This window comes from Macaca thibetana, chromosome 17 (genome assembly GCF_024542745.1).
Source record: "Macaca thibetana thibetana isolate TM-01 chromosome 17, ASM2454274v1, whole genome shotgun sequence".
Lineage (NCBI taxonomy): Eukaryota > Metazoa > Chordata > Mammalia > Primates > Cercopithecidae > Macaca > Macaca thibetana.
This window is the reverse complement of record NC_065594.1, coordinates 85776297-85793825: the sequence shown is the minus strand read 5'-3', so window position 1 is coordinate 85793825 and position 17529 is coordinate 85776297. Positions and strand designations below refer to the sequence as shown.

The following is a 17529-nucleotide window of genomic DNA, read 5'->3' as shown; positions in this document are numbered from 1 at the left end:
GAAAAGATGTATAAATAGGTACAGTGATAGATCAAAATCAGAAATACAAAATTTAATGGTATTAAGTGTAATGTCTTGTAATTTAACTTCTACAAATCAATTACATAATATGAGGCTCTCATTATCGTGTTCCCTGTGAGGTCAACACTATAAGCATGGAATAAGAAGAGGGGTTGCCTTGTCAAAGGATGACTACAATTAGTAGATACTCAATAAATATTTACATAAAAATTAAATACAACACTGATACGGTTTGGTTGTGTCCCCACCCAAAATTTCATCTTTAATTGTAATCTCTATAATCCCCATCATCCCCACATGCCAAGGGAGAGACCAGGTGGAGGTAACTGAATCGTGGGGGTGATTCCTCATGCTCTTCTCATGATAGTGAGTGAGTTCTCATGAAATCTGATGGTCTTCTAAGTGTTTGGTAGTTCCTCCTGCGTTCCTTCTCCTCCTGCTGCCTTGTGAAGAAGATGCATTGTTTCTCTTTGCCTTTCACCATGATTGCAAGTTTCCCGAGGCCTACCCAGCCATGTTGAACCGTGAGTCAATTAAACCTTTTTCCTTTATAAATTACCGAGTGTTGGGCAGTTCTTTATAGAACGATGAAAACGGACTAATACAAACATCTAAATAATAGGTTTCTTAACACTTCTTTAACAGTATTTTTTTATGCTCCTCAATAATATGCATTTGCATTTCATAAGAGAGTTTCTCAGAGTCCCTCTCTGTACCTATTGTGCTTTTGTGTATTTTCCGACTTTACAGACATGTGATTCATGCGTGGAGTTAGCTCCTTTTCTTTTTTTTATTTCTGTGGTCATTAAATAATATAATACCCGGCTCAACCCCACAGCTCTACTCCACAACTGTATCTCCTGAGGAAATTTTGTTCCTTGAGAAAAAATTTCTGGATGTAATTCCATTCTAATATGATTATTCCCAATTTTCTTCAGCATACACAAAATTATATGTTCATTTTAAACATGGCTGACATTAATCATTGCATTTAGTTTCTGGATTGTTCTACAATGTTTTACATTTGTTGATCTGTAGCTTTATAATCTGTTTATACTCTTGCTTGATTTTGTGAGGAATAAAATACAGAATAGTGATATTTTGAGGAATATAACATGTTATTAATGTTATTTATTTATATTCCTCAGATTTTATTAATTCATACGTTATTAATAAATTGAGTTCAGTGAAATATTACAATATTGGGAGGAGGAGGGAAAAGAAAAGAATGATTCCAAACTGAATCATATGTTTAACAAGATATTCTGAAACTTGATAACATGACCTTGTTTCTAGACCATTAGACTTAAGTGCTAGCCACTTTGGCAAATATCACATTTGCCACAAATGTGATAATAATAAAGGCATGTGTTGGCCTGTACAAATAATGTATTGTGATCATTGTAGCTCTTTGTAGACTGTCACTGGTGCACTAATAGGTAAACAAAGTACGTTATCCAAGAGCTCTGCCCTGAAGGCTTAGAATCTGTATCATTTAGTCAACAAAATTTAGACATAAATAAATATTGACACTCTGAAGGGATTGCCTAGCTGCTTTCTAGGTTATTGCTGGGAATCCACAGAGAATATGTGAAGTTAACCTTTAAAGATAAATCACTTAAAGTATGAGGCAAAAAAAAATCATTACTGTATACACATATGCTTACCGAAAAGGCAAACAAGGAAGTGGAGGAAAAACGAGAAGTGGTTTAGAAAAACAGAAAAGAAAAAGAACCTTTAGGTTGATTATGGAGGTCACGGGAGTGTAGTTTAACCCAGGAGTTAAATACTGCAGCCTGGAATGGATCTGAATGACTAGGTCTGTGTTGAGGACATACTAGATGGGAGGAATTGGGCTAGTCACTCTGGATATAGAGTTAAATGGAACAATGTTTCCCCAGGAGTGCACAATAAGCAATGACTTACTACGCATCCCTTACAGGTAAGCATGGAGGACTCATTGGAATGCAGAATGGAACTACCCATCCCAACCTCACAGCCTCATAGGAGGCTTGCCAGAGAAGGAGGGATGTGGTAGCTGGATCCTGAAAGGTCATAGGAAGTAGTCAAACAATGGGAGTGGGTTGGGCTTATGTAAGGGAGAAGGTGCTTTCCAGGCAAGGGACCAGTGTGTGAAATAGCCCATGGATAGATGTGGAACTACAAGTTAGGTGTGAATTGTGTGTTTGGCAGAATCACGGTCACAAAAAATCTTGCAGCTATATTAAGTTACATATTAGGCAAAAGCAGATTTATGTCGCAGATGGAATGGTTGCTAAGCAGTTGACTTGAAAATTGTGAGATTTTCCTGGATTATTCAGGTGAGCTCAATAAGATCACAGGAGACCTTAAGAGTGGAATAGGGAGGCAGAAGAGGAGGTCAGGGGGATGTGATGTGAGGACTCATCCTGTTGATTCTGGCTTTGGAGATGGAGGAAGGGGCCAGGAACCAAGGAGTGCAGGCAGTGTCTAGTAGCTGGAAAAGGCAAAGAAACATTAGATTGGTGCAAAAGTAATTGCAGTTTTTGCAATTACTTTAAATGGCAAAAACTGCAATTACTTTTGCACCAACCTAAGCGATTCGCCCCTGGAGCCTCCAGAGTGGCACATGTCCCTGCCAACACCTGGATTTTAACCTAGGGAGACTGTGTTGGGCATGTGACCTTCAAAACCCGAAGACAAATGTATGATGTTTTAAACCACTCTGTTTGTGGTAATTTGTCACAGCAACAACAGATAATTAATACACATGAAGAACTTATTGAAAGTGCAGGTCTGAGAGTAGCAGTGAGACTGGAGAGGCAGGTGAGGAGAACACTTTATCCCCTACTCTGTGGTGTGCGTTTTATCCTGATGGTCATGGGGAACTCTGCATGGGTTTAGGTAGGGGAGTGATAAGCTTTTGTGTTTCAGAAGTGTCACTCAGGAAATAGGAAGGATTCGAGGCTACATGGAGTTCGGAGAGTGTCAGGAGGGAATGCACTGACTTGGGAATTTTAATTAATCTGAATCAGCTCAATTCTCTGAGTGTTTATGTGTTGAGGAGGAAGAAAGGGCAGCATCAAGAATGTGAGCTAGGTTCTTGACTGGAGAGTTGGTACATGGTGGAAAATTCACTGATATAAGACACGCAGTAGTAGGTAGAAATGAGTTTTGCAAAATGCTGGTAGAAAGTTGATGGTTTTTTTTTTTTTTTCTGACGGCCACTTAATTCTCTGAGAAGTAGGAGGTAAAGTCATCTATTGAAAAATAGTGGGTTAGAGGTGTGAAGTGGAAATTCTAAGGAAGAAAATTAAGTTTTCATCATCTTCCGTGAGTAGGAGTTAGAATTTCTGCTCACTGTGAAAACAGAGGAATTAACAGGCTGCTGTGAAGGCTGCAATGAATGTTGGGCCTCTTGAGCACTTTATTTCTTATGACTGGAATAGCTCCCTTATTCTTAAACTCGTTGTCTTTGTCTTAGCTTTGAGATGATCCATTAAAAAATTTTCTCTGAGGATATATCAGCTGGTAATAAAGTGCCTAAATCTGGGCTCTTTGAAGCCCTGTATCATGACCCCAAAAACCTTTTGAGACAATGGCTAGCATGTTGGGTCATCACTTACACTTTTGAATGTGTTTCTTCCTCTCCATAGCTTTTTGGAGAATCATATAATCTCAGTTGGAAAATAACACTTGTTACCTGGGCAAAGACCTTGACCTCATGCCCACGTCCTTCCAGGCTCTTCCTGGTTGCCCAGGTCAAGTTGTCCATTTCATTTTGAAAATTTCTGGTGTTGGAAAATACGTCTTCTGATGACAGGTCATTCTGTTTTCAGATGTCTCCAATCCCTAGATATTTCTTTCTTATATTGAACTAAAACCTACCTCCCTATAATTTTACAAGGTTATTCGATTTCTAGAGAATTCATAGAGAATTTAATCCCTCTTAACTCTGACAACCTTTTCAGTATTTGAAGGCAGCTTGCATGTACCTCTCTAAGTCTCTTCTAGGCTAAGCAGTCTCAATTTTTTACCATCACCAGTTTTTCAACTGTTCTTCGCATGTCAAGTCTCCTTCCTTTCACTATCTTGGCTGGATTTCTCTAAAACATCATATGCTGCCATATTTTTTTGTTTGTTTGTTTAAGTATGGGGACTTGGGTTGGAAAAAAGCCCTCCAGGTATTGTTTGAGCAGCAAAAAGTAGAACAGAATATCATCTCCATTTTCTGTAATCAGTGAGAATTGCTAGCAATTACCCTCCTAGGATACCCTTTTTCCTATAAGCTCTTCTCACCAACCTCAGCTTAGCCTTCCCATCTCTTACCTTGGTCTTGTTATCTTGATAGATTCCTTCATTCAATACAAATGCATTGGGTAGGTTCTATCTGTTAGGTCATCTGATGCGTATTGGACCTAAAGAAGGGAATAAGTTTGCCTCTGCCATCAAGGAGAGCAAAGTCTGGTTAGAATAAAATATAAGCAAACAATATTGAGGGGATAGATTGATCAGAAGGAGTATCTGTTGTATTGGAGGAAGGAAATATATGAAGGTTAATAGAAATAAAATGTATTACATTGATGAATTCATTCATTCAACCAATGAATATTGAATTCATGGCCAATTGCTCTTGCGAGCACTGAAGTTACAATAGTGAACAAAAATATGGGCATTGTCTAGTGGAGCTTTGATTCCATAATGAGAGATCGGAAAAAACCAACAAAACCAAACCCAGATAGCAAGTCAACATGGAATAGCCTTTATTTGGAACAGGGGTCTGCAAACTATGGCTTATTGGCAAAATCTTGTCTGTCACCTTTTCATGTAAATAGATTTGTGGGAACACAGCCACACTTATTTGTTTATATATCGCCTATGGCCATTTACACGCTACAGTGACAGCCTTGAATAATTACATGCAGAAGCCATGTGGCCTGCAAAGGTGAAAACATTTGCTTTCTGGCCCTTTAAGGAAAAGTTTGCTAGCCCCGATCTAGAAGAGTAAAGCAGGCAAGGGAGGGGTGATGAGCCCTGCGGAGGGGCAGGAGGACGGATTCCTCTTTATAGAGGTTGGTCAGAAAAAGTTGTGATGATGGGGTAACATTTGAGTAGAGACCTGAGGAATTGCAGAAGCAGCCCTGTGGACACCTCGGGGAAGAGCACTCTAGGCAGGAAGAGAAAAGTAAAGGCAAAGCGCCCGGGGAGGGATTCGGCTTGGTGTGCTCCAGAAGGTGCCTGGGGAGTGGGTGCCCAGGCAATGAGTGCCCTGGAGTGAGTCATAGCAGAGGAGGCCCATCACACAGGGCATTGCCAGGCCCAGAGGAGAGCCCTGGCCTTGGCAGGGTGAGGTGAGGAGCCACAGGCAGGCTTTCAGCAGGGACACCATCCCAATCACTGCTGGAGGGGAAGGAGGAAGAAGGGCAGATGAGAATCTGTTGCAAAAGTGGGGCTCTGGCTAGGATGTCATCATGGAGAACACAACGAGAAGTGGCAACACCCTGGGTTCCACCTGAAAACAGAGTCAACATGATTTCCTGATGACCTGGGTGAGATGAGAGAGGGAAGTCAGGTGTAATTCCCCTTTAAAATGGTTTTTATGAGAAAATAATTTCAAACTTAAATAGCTGCCAAAATAGTTCAACGAACTTCAGTTATACCCTTTCCTAGATTCACCTGAGGACACTTTACCCCAGTTGCTTCATCATTTCTCTCTCTCTAGAGCTCTACATACACATACACACACACACACACAGAGCTATACATATATATGTGTGTTTATGCAGTATACACACACCAAGATGAACATACATGCATATAATTCTGAATCATTAAAGGATAAATTACATTTATTATGGCTTTTTACTCCTAAATATATCATATTTCCGAAGAATAGGGATAGTCTCATAAATAATCAAAGAACAAATAACTGATTTCTCTCTCTCTATTTATGTATATATGTATGCATTTTTTTTTTTTTTTTTTGGTTTGAGCAACTGGTAGGATGTACTTGCTAATCACTTGAGACGGGGGACATATTAAGAGAAAGAGTTACTTTGGGGTGTGAGGGGAAATTGGGAGTTTCATTTTTGACTTACGAAATTTGAGTTGCTTGTTAGAGACTCCAGGAGATGTGTAAATAGGCACTTGGACAAGAGGTTTGGAATTGTGGAAAGAAAGCTGGTCTTATAGATGTATTTAAGGCACTGAGCCTCCTCAGGGGAGTGAATGTAGGCGAAGAGGACACCTGAGGACTGGGGCCTGGTTCTCCTGACCATTTAGATATCAGGGAGATATGGATGAAAAGCAAGGAATGCTAAAAAGACGTTTGCTGTGAAAACGATCATGGAAATAACCCAGTAGCTGAAGGGAGTGTGAGAACACTGGAGTTTTTATTTGTTTTCGGGTTGATACCTTACCTGTGCATTCTTCTCTTGATAGAAAATGTCAAGTATGGAAATGATGATGCGGTAAGGAAAAGGCCTCCTAGGGTGATGTTTTTGAGTAAGTGAGAGGTGTGGGATCTGGGACCCACATGGAAGACTTGGCCTTACATTGCTAGAAATGCTCATCCTTTGTTACAAAAATGAAGGCAAGTATGTGGGCACAGATGAAGTGGGTTGTAAATTTGGTTGAGAGTGAGTGGAAGTTCTTTTCTGCTTGCTTTATTTTCTCATTGAAATAGAAATCAAGGATGCACTGAAAGGATGGAGGAGTTGCAGTGCTAGGCATTTGAGGACAGAGAGGGTGAGAATTGTCATTTAGGAGTTGGAATAAGAGATGGACCCAGGAAATGTTGAGGATACTGACAGCACTTGATCTTAGTGGTCGTTAATGAACACTCAGACCAGCCACCTTCCTTGTGTGTTTTCTCCACTTGCCTTCACTATCCTGGCAAAGAATGGCAATTTGGATTGACCTGGGGTTGAGGTTTGGCCGAGTCAGAAGAAGGAGGACAGCGAGGGAAGGGTGTATGCAAAGAAGTGCCTGTCATGGAGGATCTGGAACCTGAGCTGAAGAAGGAGACAAGTGAGGGCTGCAGGGACTGACTGAGCAGTGGTGAGACTGGGGCACTGTGGTTCCAGGTGGGGGTAAAGGAATTTTGAAGACGGGCTGTCAGAGACAGGTGGAGAGGTAAAAGTGCTGCTTAAAGGTGGGTTCCTCAAATTGACCTGCCTGCGGAGGATCACATTCAGGTCACAAGCACAGTTTCAGTGTTCCAAATGCTGTAGTGTGATGAGTGGTATTCGAGACATGCAGATGGCATGGACATGCATGGGAACAGAATATAACCCCGGCACAATGGGGCAAGGGAAAAGTGTTGGAGAAAGCTTCTCAATGTGGGCCACATCCCAGTGAAGGCTTGATGATAACCTTATAAGATGTGTTTGAACTTGAGGGTTTCATGGATCTTGCTATTGCCTCTGAAATACACAGAGATGAAATTATATGCTTTTTTCATTTTATCAAGTGCAAGTACTTTCATTATTTTTAAATTTTATTAAATAGCTCATTTATGTTTTGGATTTCTTCAGATCTTTTCTTCAGTTTTCTACTTGTCCTAAATTTCAAATTTTACATTTTATAATACATCTATCTTTATCCCCAAGTCTATTGGTATTTCAATGTTGTTTGTTTATTGCAGAAGAATTATCACAATGTGAGGGGTCTTTCGATCTTCTTCTATAAGATTCCTACATATTTGAATAAAATTAAACATAGCATTTAAGTTACTCTTTAGGGTGATATTACGATCACAAATGCTAGAAAGAAATTTTTTTTTTTTTTTTTTTTGGTTGTTGAGACAGGGTCTCACTCTGTTGCCCAGGCTGGGGTTCAGTGGCATAATCATGGCACACTGCGAAGCCCCCATCTCCCAGGCTCAAGTGATCCTCCTGCCTCAGCCTTCTGAGTAGCTGGGACTTCAGGGGTGCACCAACATGCCTAGCTCATTCTTGATTTTTAGTAGTGATAGGGTCTCCCCATGGTGCCCAGACTGGGAGTTTGGTCTCAGACTCCTGAGTTCAAGTGATTCTTCTTCTTCAACCTCCCAAAGTGCTGGGATTACAGGTGTGAGCCACCATGCCCGGTAATAAATTATTCTTTACCAAAGGAATAAATGTATGATTTTAAAAGTTTGAAAGTTTATATGCCTCAAATTTGAACTATTAATGATGTTTGAAAACTACACACACTCTCAAAGTGTCGGAGCCTCATAGTGACTACTTTGATCTTCTCTGAGTAGTGGTTAACCAATGTCAAAATTAGACAGCTTTATATTACTGTGTTCCACTAGATCATAGAGAACTTTATTTCAAAAAACGTTCAGTTGAGTAACTGAAAAGAAAGTTGGGCGGGGGGTGGTGGGGACTTGGTTTAATTGGTTAATCCATTCTAAAGAACATAAACGAATGTTATCATTGATCATAGAGAATAAAAACCAGGGATAAGATTCAATAAATACACATTTACTACCAATTACCTGTGGGTTTTAATTTAATTTGGGTCTTTGCTTGAAGCCAAACTTTGTCCCAAACTAATATGTGGATACTTTATTCATGAAACTTTTAATTACGTGGCAGTTCTCTCAGAAGAGAATCAAACTCATGTTTCTTTGCCTCTCATCATAATTTTTGGATAAAGGAAGGCAGGATTCTTTTGAGAGATGAGGCTTTTGAAGGAAAGTGTATATGTAATTGGTTGTGTGGTTTGGATGAAGAGGAAAGAGATTTAAAATTGGTGGGCTTCATTTAAGATTTAAAATGAAGATTTAATCAAGCACAGATCTTGTAAAACGTAAGGGTCATGGCCAATGATTGGTTATAACGTAGTTCAGAGAATGTATGTCAAGTGTGACACATTATCTTTGGAGTTCTTTGCTGTAGCCAGATTTAATGTTAACTTAATGCTGGAAAAAATATCAATTGAAACATAATACATTCAGCTAAGGTGTTCTTTCCTTTGCATAAAGATGGAAATGACATACTGAAATATCCTAATTCTAATTGCCCATTTTTCCCACAAAATAAATAACATGCTCCCATAAAGCAATGTCCTTTATTATTATTAGTTTATATAATGAGTTATTGTCCTCTTTAGAGCAGAAACTCTGAGTCATCTTTTGCAAATCAACTAAGATACCATCATCATTTTATTTCCTTTCATGAGTCTATAATACATACATAAAGAATGACCTATTCATAGTTATTTCAAAGTGCCACTTTGAGATTTATGTTTTCAAGCAGCTGATTCTTAAGGCATAGAGCATTACCTCTTTATGTATTCAATAAACATTATTCAATAAACATGCGCTGAGCATTTGCATTTCCACATCCTGTGCTTGATATTAAGGATGATAAGGTAAGAGAAACAAGCCTACAGTTTGCAGTAGAGTTTCTCAACTGGGGGTGATTATCCCAGGGGGCATTGGGCAATGTCCCAAGATATTTGTGATGGTCATGACTTGGGTTGGGGGAAGTTTTTACTGGCATCCTACAAGGCACAAGAGAGGTCCATACAACAAATAATTATCCAGTCCTATTGTCAATAATTCCAATGTCAAGAAACCCTGGTCTAGAGGGAGCATGTCGCTCACAGTTATAATTCTATAAAATAAGTCCAAAAATAAAGCTCTGGCACACAGTGCTCTCTCACAGCTCACAGAAGGCAGCACCTAGGCTTGACGGTGGTGGATGGATGTGGGTTGTGTGTGGGAACCTCCCTGAATAAAGCGTCCTCTCCTTTGAGGCTTGAAGGCTGGGGAGGAATTAATCTGGTAGATGAAGAGAGGTGAGTTTTCTAGTGGAAGGAACCTCATATGCAAATTCACAGAAGCAAGCATCATCTTGGAATGATTGGCGTACAGCATAGTTAGGATAGCTGGGGTTTAGATCCATGCAAGAGTCATGAGAAAGAAGGCTTTGAATCAAGTTGAGGGATACGAGGGTGAAAAGCCTGGAGTAGGTGGAAAAGATATTGAACCATCTCCAGTACCAGGGGAGAGCCATTGAGGGGTGATAAATAGGACGGCAACGTGGGTGCATTGCGTGCTACGCCCTTCACACAGTTGTGTGGAGCATGGCTTGGAACTAGGACTGTCAGGACCAGTTAATTGACTGGAGCAAGTTAGACATGATGAGATGGTTGGGGATGTTTGAAGATACGTTGAAGGTAGAAATGACAGGTCTTTAACAAATTCACTGTGATGAGTGAGGAAGAAACAATGCTGATGTTTTTGGCTTAAGATGCTGAGTGGATACTGGTGCCTTCATGTGAAATAAAAAATTCATGCTGAGAAAGATGGTGAATTTAGGTTTGGGCTTGGCAGTGCTACCTGTGGGTCATCTGGTCAGGAAGAAAAGACATTCTGGGGAAGGGAAGGACACTGGTTGACCTTGAGAATGCTCAGGGTAGTTGAATGTATGTAAAAGGAATGAGATTCCGTGTCAGGAATCTTAGGAACACCAAAACTCAAGGAACAGACAGGCCAGGTGGGGCTATGCAGGAAACTGAGGACTTAAAGAAAAAAAAGGCAATAGAAAAAGTAGCTGGCCAGGTACAGTGGCACACACTTGTCATCCCTACACTTTGAGAGGCTAAGGTGGGAGGATCGCTTGAGCCCTGGAGTTTGAGACCAGCCTAGGAAACATAGTGAGAACCTGACTTTACAAAAAATAAAAATAATTGTCTGGGAGTGGTGTCACGTCCCTTGTCGTCCCAGGTACCTGGGAGGCTGATGTGGGAGGATTGCTTCAGCCCAGGAGGTTGAGTCTACAGTAAGCCGTGATGGCTCCACTGCACTCCGGCCCAAGTGACAGAGCAAGACCCTGTTTCAAAAAAGAAAAAGAAGAAAGAAAAAAGAGTCAGGGGTTCTGGTTAAGGCAGTTTCAGGAATGGTATTCTCATCAGTGTCAAAGAAAGATAGAAGGTAACTTGCTTAGAGCCCATTGAGTTGGGCTACATAGAGGTCACTCGGAATCCCTAAAAAAATGGGTGGTAGCAGGGCCTGTCAGAAGGCAGTGGGATAAGGAGACTCTTGGGAGGGTGAGGATGGGAGGCAGGGAGTGCAGTGAGCTCTTTAAGAAGCCTTCCCCGAAAATGGAGAGCGCTAGAGGGAAAAGGGTGATGCTTAAAGCTGGGATTAAAGTTGGCATGCTTATCTGTTGAGCACGCAAGGCCAGCAGTGTTTTATGACTTCCTCTGAGCATTTATGGTTGCTGATGTTGTTATTTTTGATATATTATAATTGTTACCAAGACTGTATGGAACCATCAACCTTTGATAGACATAATATCAAAAGCATGAAAGGATGTAGACTTGATTGAAAACATTCAACATTTCAGTTTCTTTAAAACAAAAGGGACATTCCTCTCTCAGGTGGGAAAGTGGTTCATGGTCGGAGACAAGCAGCTGAGCAATGTGTGGGTGCAGTTTGTTTTGCGTGGGGGAACACAGAGGGACAAAGAGGTCAGCTCTGAATTGCACTGCAGGCGGCAAAATGGAAAGGACGTCGTTTTAAAACCGGCAAATGAACAGAATGAAAAGCAGGAGCGCAGCCCAGAGAGCAACTTCCTGCCTTGGCATGCTGAAAACTTTTAATTATAAACGTTTGCTCGGCTGTGGGAATGCTGTCAGATAGGAGGTTCAGCAGAAGCATCTTCACCTTAAGTGAAAGAGAAGTGGTTGCATGGTGGGCTTTGCAATCGTGGGCTCAATGTGCACACGTTAAAGAGAATGTTGCGTGGTCCTCTGCAGTGTATTTTCTTGCCAACCATTCTATAAGGCTATGCTGTTCATTATGTTCATTAGATCCATTAATATTCTTCTACTGATTTTCCAGATTCTAGTTAATAATGCAGTGTTCTTCCTAACCCAGTAACTTTTCAGACTTAACAGCAGCCATTGAGAAGTTTGACACATAAAATGCAGCAGAAATGTTGAATGAAACTTAATACATTCATAAGAATATGGAATAAAAAAGAGGAGAAGCAATCAGACATGGTAACATGAATCCCCACATCATTTTTATTTGTATTTTTACTTGCATTATTTAACTAAAAGCCTTTAAAGGAAGCATCTATGGACTATTCAGACCTATAGTTATTAAAAGTGTCCAGAGAATCAGCATTCATTTGCTGAGTGAGATTTAAATACTCCAAAGAAGAGCGTTAAGTCCAGGTCCTGGGGATGGATTTGGAAGCAGACTCAAAGGATAATTCTTGCCCTGTTACTTATATTCTCTCTCTTAATTAGTTTATGGCTAAAATGGGCAAACCACTACCTGCTTTACAAGGATGACACAAAATGTAAATCAAAATGAATATTTGTGTATTTCTTCTGAAGCGAGGGATGAAGGTTGCTGATTTTGTAAAGTTTCACTGCAGAGACACACTGCACAGACTGTTTCTGCATATCCATAGGGTTCAGGAATGTTGTTGGTGATTCATCATCCTACTAAGTTGGACAATAATTATCTTTAAAAGTCTATGGTTACAGACTTAACAAATGACTATTTAGACATATTGAATGTAATTATTTGATTACATACAGTATCTTCTTAAAATTAGATTGAGCCATCTGAAATTGTCATTTGTATAGGTCCAAAAAGTCAAATATTGGCAATTTCAGATGGTTCAACCTAATACAAAAGCTACATTCATCTAAGAAACAAACTACATTTCAAATCATAACATGCAAACAGAAGTAGTGGGTTTATATGCATTCTCCTGCAAGCCATTGGTTTGAATAGCATGCTCTCAACATGGAGTTAGGTTTTTCCTGTTGCTTTAAAATGCTTGACAGAATTTGTTTTAAATTATTGTGCAATCCCTTCATAAATTGGGAAGTGATGGGGAATTTTTTCAGGTGGAGCTATAGGTAGATCCGGTGAACATATTTCAGAATATACCAGCAAAGCTGGTTGAGTTAGTTGAAACCCATGGTGATATTTATTTTTAAGTTGAAAATGGCTCTTAGAGTGATGCCGGTTTCAAAAAAAAAAAAAAAAAACAGAAAAAAAACCCCACAAACAAACAAACAAAAAAACCCAGTGTTTGAAAAGCCTTATCTAAATAGACACTGTCTCTTTTGAGAAATACTATTATCGTTTATTCATTAAATAGAACAAATCAAGTTCCAAATGCCATATTGAAATTGCTGTGCATTTGTTGTTTTTTATTACAAGAATAAAAGAGTCTAGCTTTTCTTTCTCTTTTCCTTTGAGTGTTGTTTTATAAAGGAAGTCAGGCATTATTTTGTTTATAATTAAAGACTGTGTACTAAAGCACAATTTGAATAAGCAACTTTAATTAATCAAGGAAAAAAACCCAGCAACCTTCTACACCCATATTTCGGTTTCTAAGAGTGAGTAAAAAGGGTTTTCTTTTTTTCCCCTTTGAGGTTAGAAGCAGGTCAGGTCAGTAATTGGAGCTGGCTAGTCATCAGCTGGTTTGACCTGCTAGGCTAAAATTTTCTTTACTACAGGAAAGTGTAATCAGAAAACCAGATGTATCCTCATCCTGAGACTGGAGCATAATGAAAAGCAGGCAGTCCATTTATTTTCTCCAAGCCTTTCAGATTTTCGTTCAGCCATTTGGGGTTTGACTTTGCACTGGGCTGAGGAACTGCAGTGGGAGGCATTATTTAACTGGATCACAATCCAGAGATGTCCGAATTGAGACTCAAATGCTTGTATTGTCTTGGATCTCCTATTTCCTTCAAAAGTTGATTGCTATTATGTGTTTTTGCCTGAAAACAAAGAATGAACTACAGATTTCAAGTAAATAGCTAGGAGACCATTCATTACAGGCTTATGCTGATTATAAGAACATTCTCCTGAGTTCCTATATATCGTGTATCTGGGATTGAATGAGGAATAGGAGAGCATATCCTTCTGAAGGTGGAGGAAGGGTTACATACAGTTTGAACAGGCATATTCCATATAACTCTTATTTTCGTAACACAAACTACCTTATTCTGTATTCAACCCTGTACATTTATTTGTCCTACTTTCATCCTAAAGCTTCTCAGATACTTCCTAGCCCAGTTCCATTATTGAAATTCACACACATGTGCTAGTTTTCATTAAAAAAGAAGTCACCTATGAACATATGTGTGCATGTACCTTTGTAATAGAATTATTGATATTCCTTTGGGTATATACCCAGTAATGAGATTGCTGAATCAAATGGTATTTCTGGTTCTGGATCTTGGAGGAATCACCACGCCATCTTCCACAATGGTGGAACTAATTTGCATTCCCACCAAAAGTATAAAAATGTTTCTATTTCTCCACAACCTTGTCTGCATCTGTTGTTTCTTGAGTTTTTAATAATTGCCATTCTGACTGGTGTGAGATGGTATCTCATTGTGGTTTTGATTTGCATTTCTCTAATGATCAGTGGTGTTGAGCTTTTTTTCATGTGTTTGTTGTTCGTGTGAATGTCTTCTTTTGAGAAGTGTCTGTTCATGTCCTTTGCCTACTTTTTAATGGGGGTGTTTATGGTATATATACACGGTGGAATACTATGCAGCCATAAAAAGGGATGAGATCATGTCCTTTGCAGGGACATGGATGGAGCCAGAAGCCATTATCCTTAGCAAATTAATGTAGAAACATAAAACCAAACACTGTATGTTCTCACTTATAAGTGGTAGCTGAACAATGAGAACACATGGTCACAGGTAGGGGAGCAACGCACACTGGGGCCTGTCAGGGGTAGGGTAGGGGGAAGGAGAGCTTTAGGAAAAATAGCTAATGCATGCTGGGCTTAATACCCAGGTGATGTGTTGATAGGTGCAGCAAACCACCATAGCACACGTTTACCTATGTAACAAACCTCCACATCCTGCACATGTACAGGGACTTAAAATGCAAATAAAAATTTAAAAAAAGAAGTCAACTAAAATGTAGTGATTTTTAAACCCAACTTTTGTAGACATAATTGTGTAGATCATGATACTGCTGGAACACTTTTAAGACAAGCTTGAACTGGTTTTTGAACATTAGGTGGTCAAAAGCTCTCTCTAACAGTGACAAAGATATTTATTGGAAACATAGATGAATAAAGAAAAAAATTCAATTTACACGACTCTTAGTCTTCTGATAGATGTTTTTAAGGACCACAATGAAGAAGGAATCTTCCCCACAAACTGCAGAAAAGACTGTTTAGACTTCTGAAAGGCCATACCATGTAGAATAAAAGGGTCAATACTGTTCTTTTACCTCTTCTAAGTAGTTTTCAAGGAAGTTAGGTCAGGAAATGATTTGGAAGAATCAAAGTGCTTAAGTACTTTATATACATATGAGTCAAAACTGGAATTATGCCTAGGGTACAGAAAAGAAACATTGCATTCTTTAGCTTCTGATTTTAATTCAGTGAAGGTGTTGAAGGAAATAAGGAATGTCTGGTAGAATCTATTCTTTTATGTGGCTTGGATATAGTTTAAAAAATCAGGAGAGGGAGATGAGATATAACAATCCATATTAGGGATCCTTAAAAATAGTTGTGGAAGGCATGTATTTTCTGAATCATCTCAGTGACACATTGCAAACCCTTAGTTATTGGAATGCTTTAAATACAACAGATGAGTTTATTATTTGTACATACAGTAGATATGTGATCCTCAAAAGGTTGGTATAATTTATCTCACCTTTTCAAACGTCTTGTCCCAGGAATTGTTCCAGGACATACAAAAGAGAAAAAACTGAGGAGAGTTTAAAAACCTCCATTCTTATCTCCTATCTTGAGCCAAGATGGTAGGTGCTTTTCCCAGATCCAAGATTGTAGAGGGAGTTCTCTTCTCTGGCTGAAGTTATCTTCTTGGGATCATTTCAGATGTTAGTCACAAAATAAAATAATTTGTGCTGGATTTCATATAACAGTGTAGCACTTTATTCTATGAAGTTATTCTACTGTGAGAAAAAAATGGAAGTGCTTTGGATCCGTGTTCCCCGTGTGACGTTTGGAATGAACGAAAGGAGAGAAGAAATGAAAGAGCCTCGCTGATAGATTTTTGGTGATGTCCATTCTTCTTCCCTCCTCCTGAGTGAGTGAGTGCAGCGTCTCTCACAGATACCCACTCATCCAATCTGAGAGTGAGCGAGTGCAGCGTCTCTCACAGATACCCACTCTTCCAATCTGACGTTTCTCTTCTCAGCTTCACTTCCTCTTTTGTTCTCTTTGATTTTTCTGCTTTCTCTTTTGAAATTCTTGCACCCCCGCCCCAATTTTTCCAAGATTTAAAACCACTGACAGGTGGGAAGGAATGGGTAAGATTTCAGTAGCTGTGGTTGGGAATCCCTTATGAACTTAAGAACTGCACAAGTAAATAGGGCGTGTCCCAGAGAGACACTGAAGTTAGTATGCTTGGGCCTATCCTAAGGAATTAAAAAAGGAAGTCAACTCTTTGCTAGAATAAAGTTCTCTATAGTTTCTTTTTTAAAAATGTTTATAATATATTTTACTGAAACGGATATATCTAAAACATTGTTATCATTCTATACTTTCTTGCTTGAAACACTGATTTGACTGCTGGTCATTTTGGTTTTTTGTCTTGTCAAAAGTATGTTAAGAAAAGGAAAGAAATGAAAGGATAGGAAAATAGCAAAAATGGCTGTGAAAAAGGCAGAGACACTAGAATGAGCATGTTGAGTAGAATTCTCATTTCTTGTCAGTCTTTTCCAGCCTTACTCTCTGTGCTGAATCATGTCTTTTTTTGACTTGGCTTTGGGAAAAATGGTCATCTGATGAAACTTTTCTTTAATGCACTGATCAATGATGTTTCTCCTCACATAGGCATTCTTCCTCTCTCCCCTCTGGACGTAAACTCCACATATTTCCGATTTCTTTGTTTCTTTTTCACCCCCATCAACAAGGTGCCTGTTCTAGATTCCATTCTCTCAAGATTCTGCTTCCTGTGGTGACCACTAAAACCTGATGCAATGAATTCAGGGTAACATGGGCACAGAAAGTTAGATCCCTGATTCAAATCTAACCTACAGAAAACTGACAATGGAGTGCTTCTTATATCTTTGTCAAATAGTAGTGAAGACTATCCTGTAACTTGTATGACTGTGATCGTCTTCATTTTTTTTTCCACCCCAAGACAAGAGTCTTGCTCTGTCACCCAGGCTAGAGAGCAGTGACAAAATCTCAGCTGACTGCAACCTCCACCTCCTGGGTTCAAGCAATTCTCTTGCCTCAGCCTCCTGAGTAACTGGCATTAAAGGCACACACCACCATGCCTGGCTAATTTTTGTACTTTTAGTGGAGATGGGGTTTCACCATATTGGTCAGGCTGGTCTCAAACTCCTGACCTCGGCCTCCCAAAATGCTGGCATTAGAGGCGTGAGTCCCCATGCCTGGCCTTGTCTTCAAATTTTACCCTGTAGACTACGAACTTGTGCTACCATGATTTTAATTCACCTTGTGCTTTTAACATTTTTATTTCTTCCTTTCTTAAATTTTTTTTTAACTACTTTCATCCCACTGACTAAAGCCCACTTTGTTGAAAGGACATAAAAAAAAT

The 17529-nt window shown here is 39.5% G+C and overlaps 1 long non-coding RNA gene across 2 annotated transcripts in view; it reads left to right on the top strand.

The window, feature by feature from the left end:
- LOC126940633 (uncharacterized) overlaps positions 1-17529 on the top strand; it is a 127957-nt gene that overhangs the window by 98722 nt on the left and 11706 nt on the right. The window lies entirely within an intron of this gene.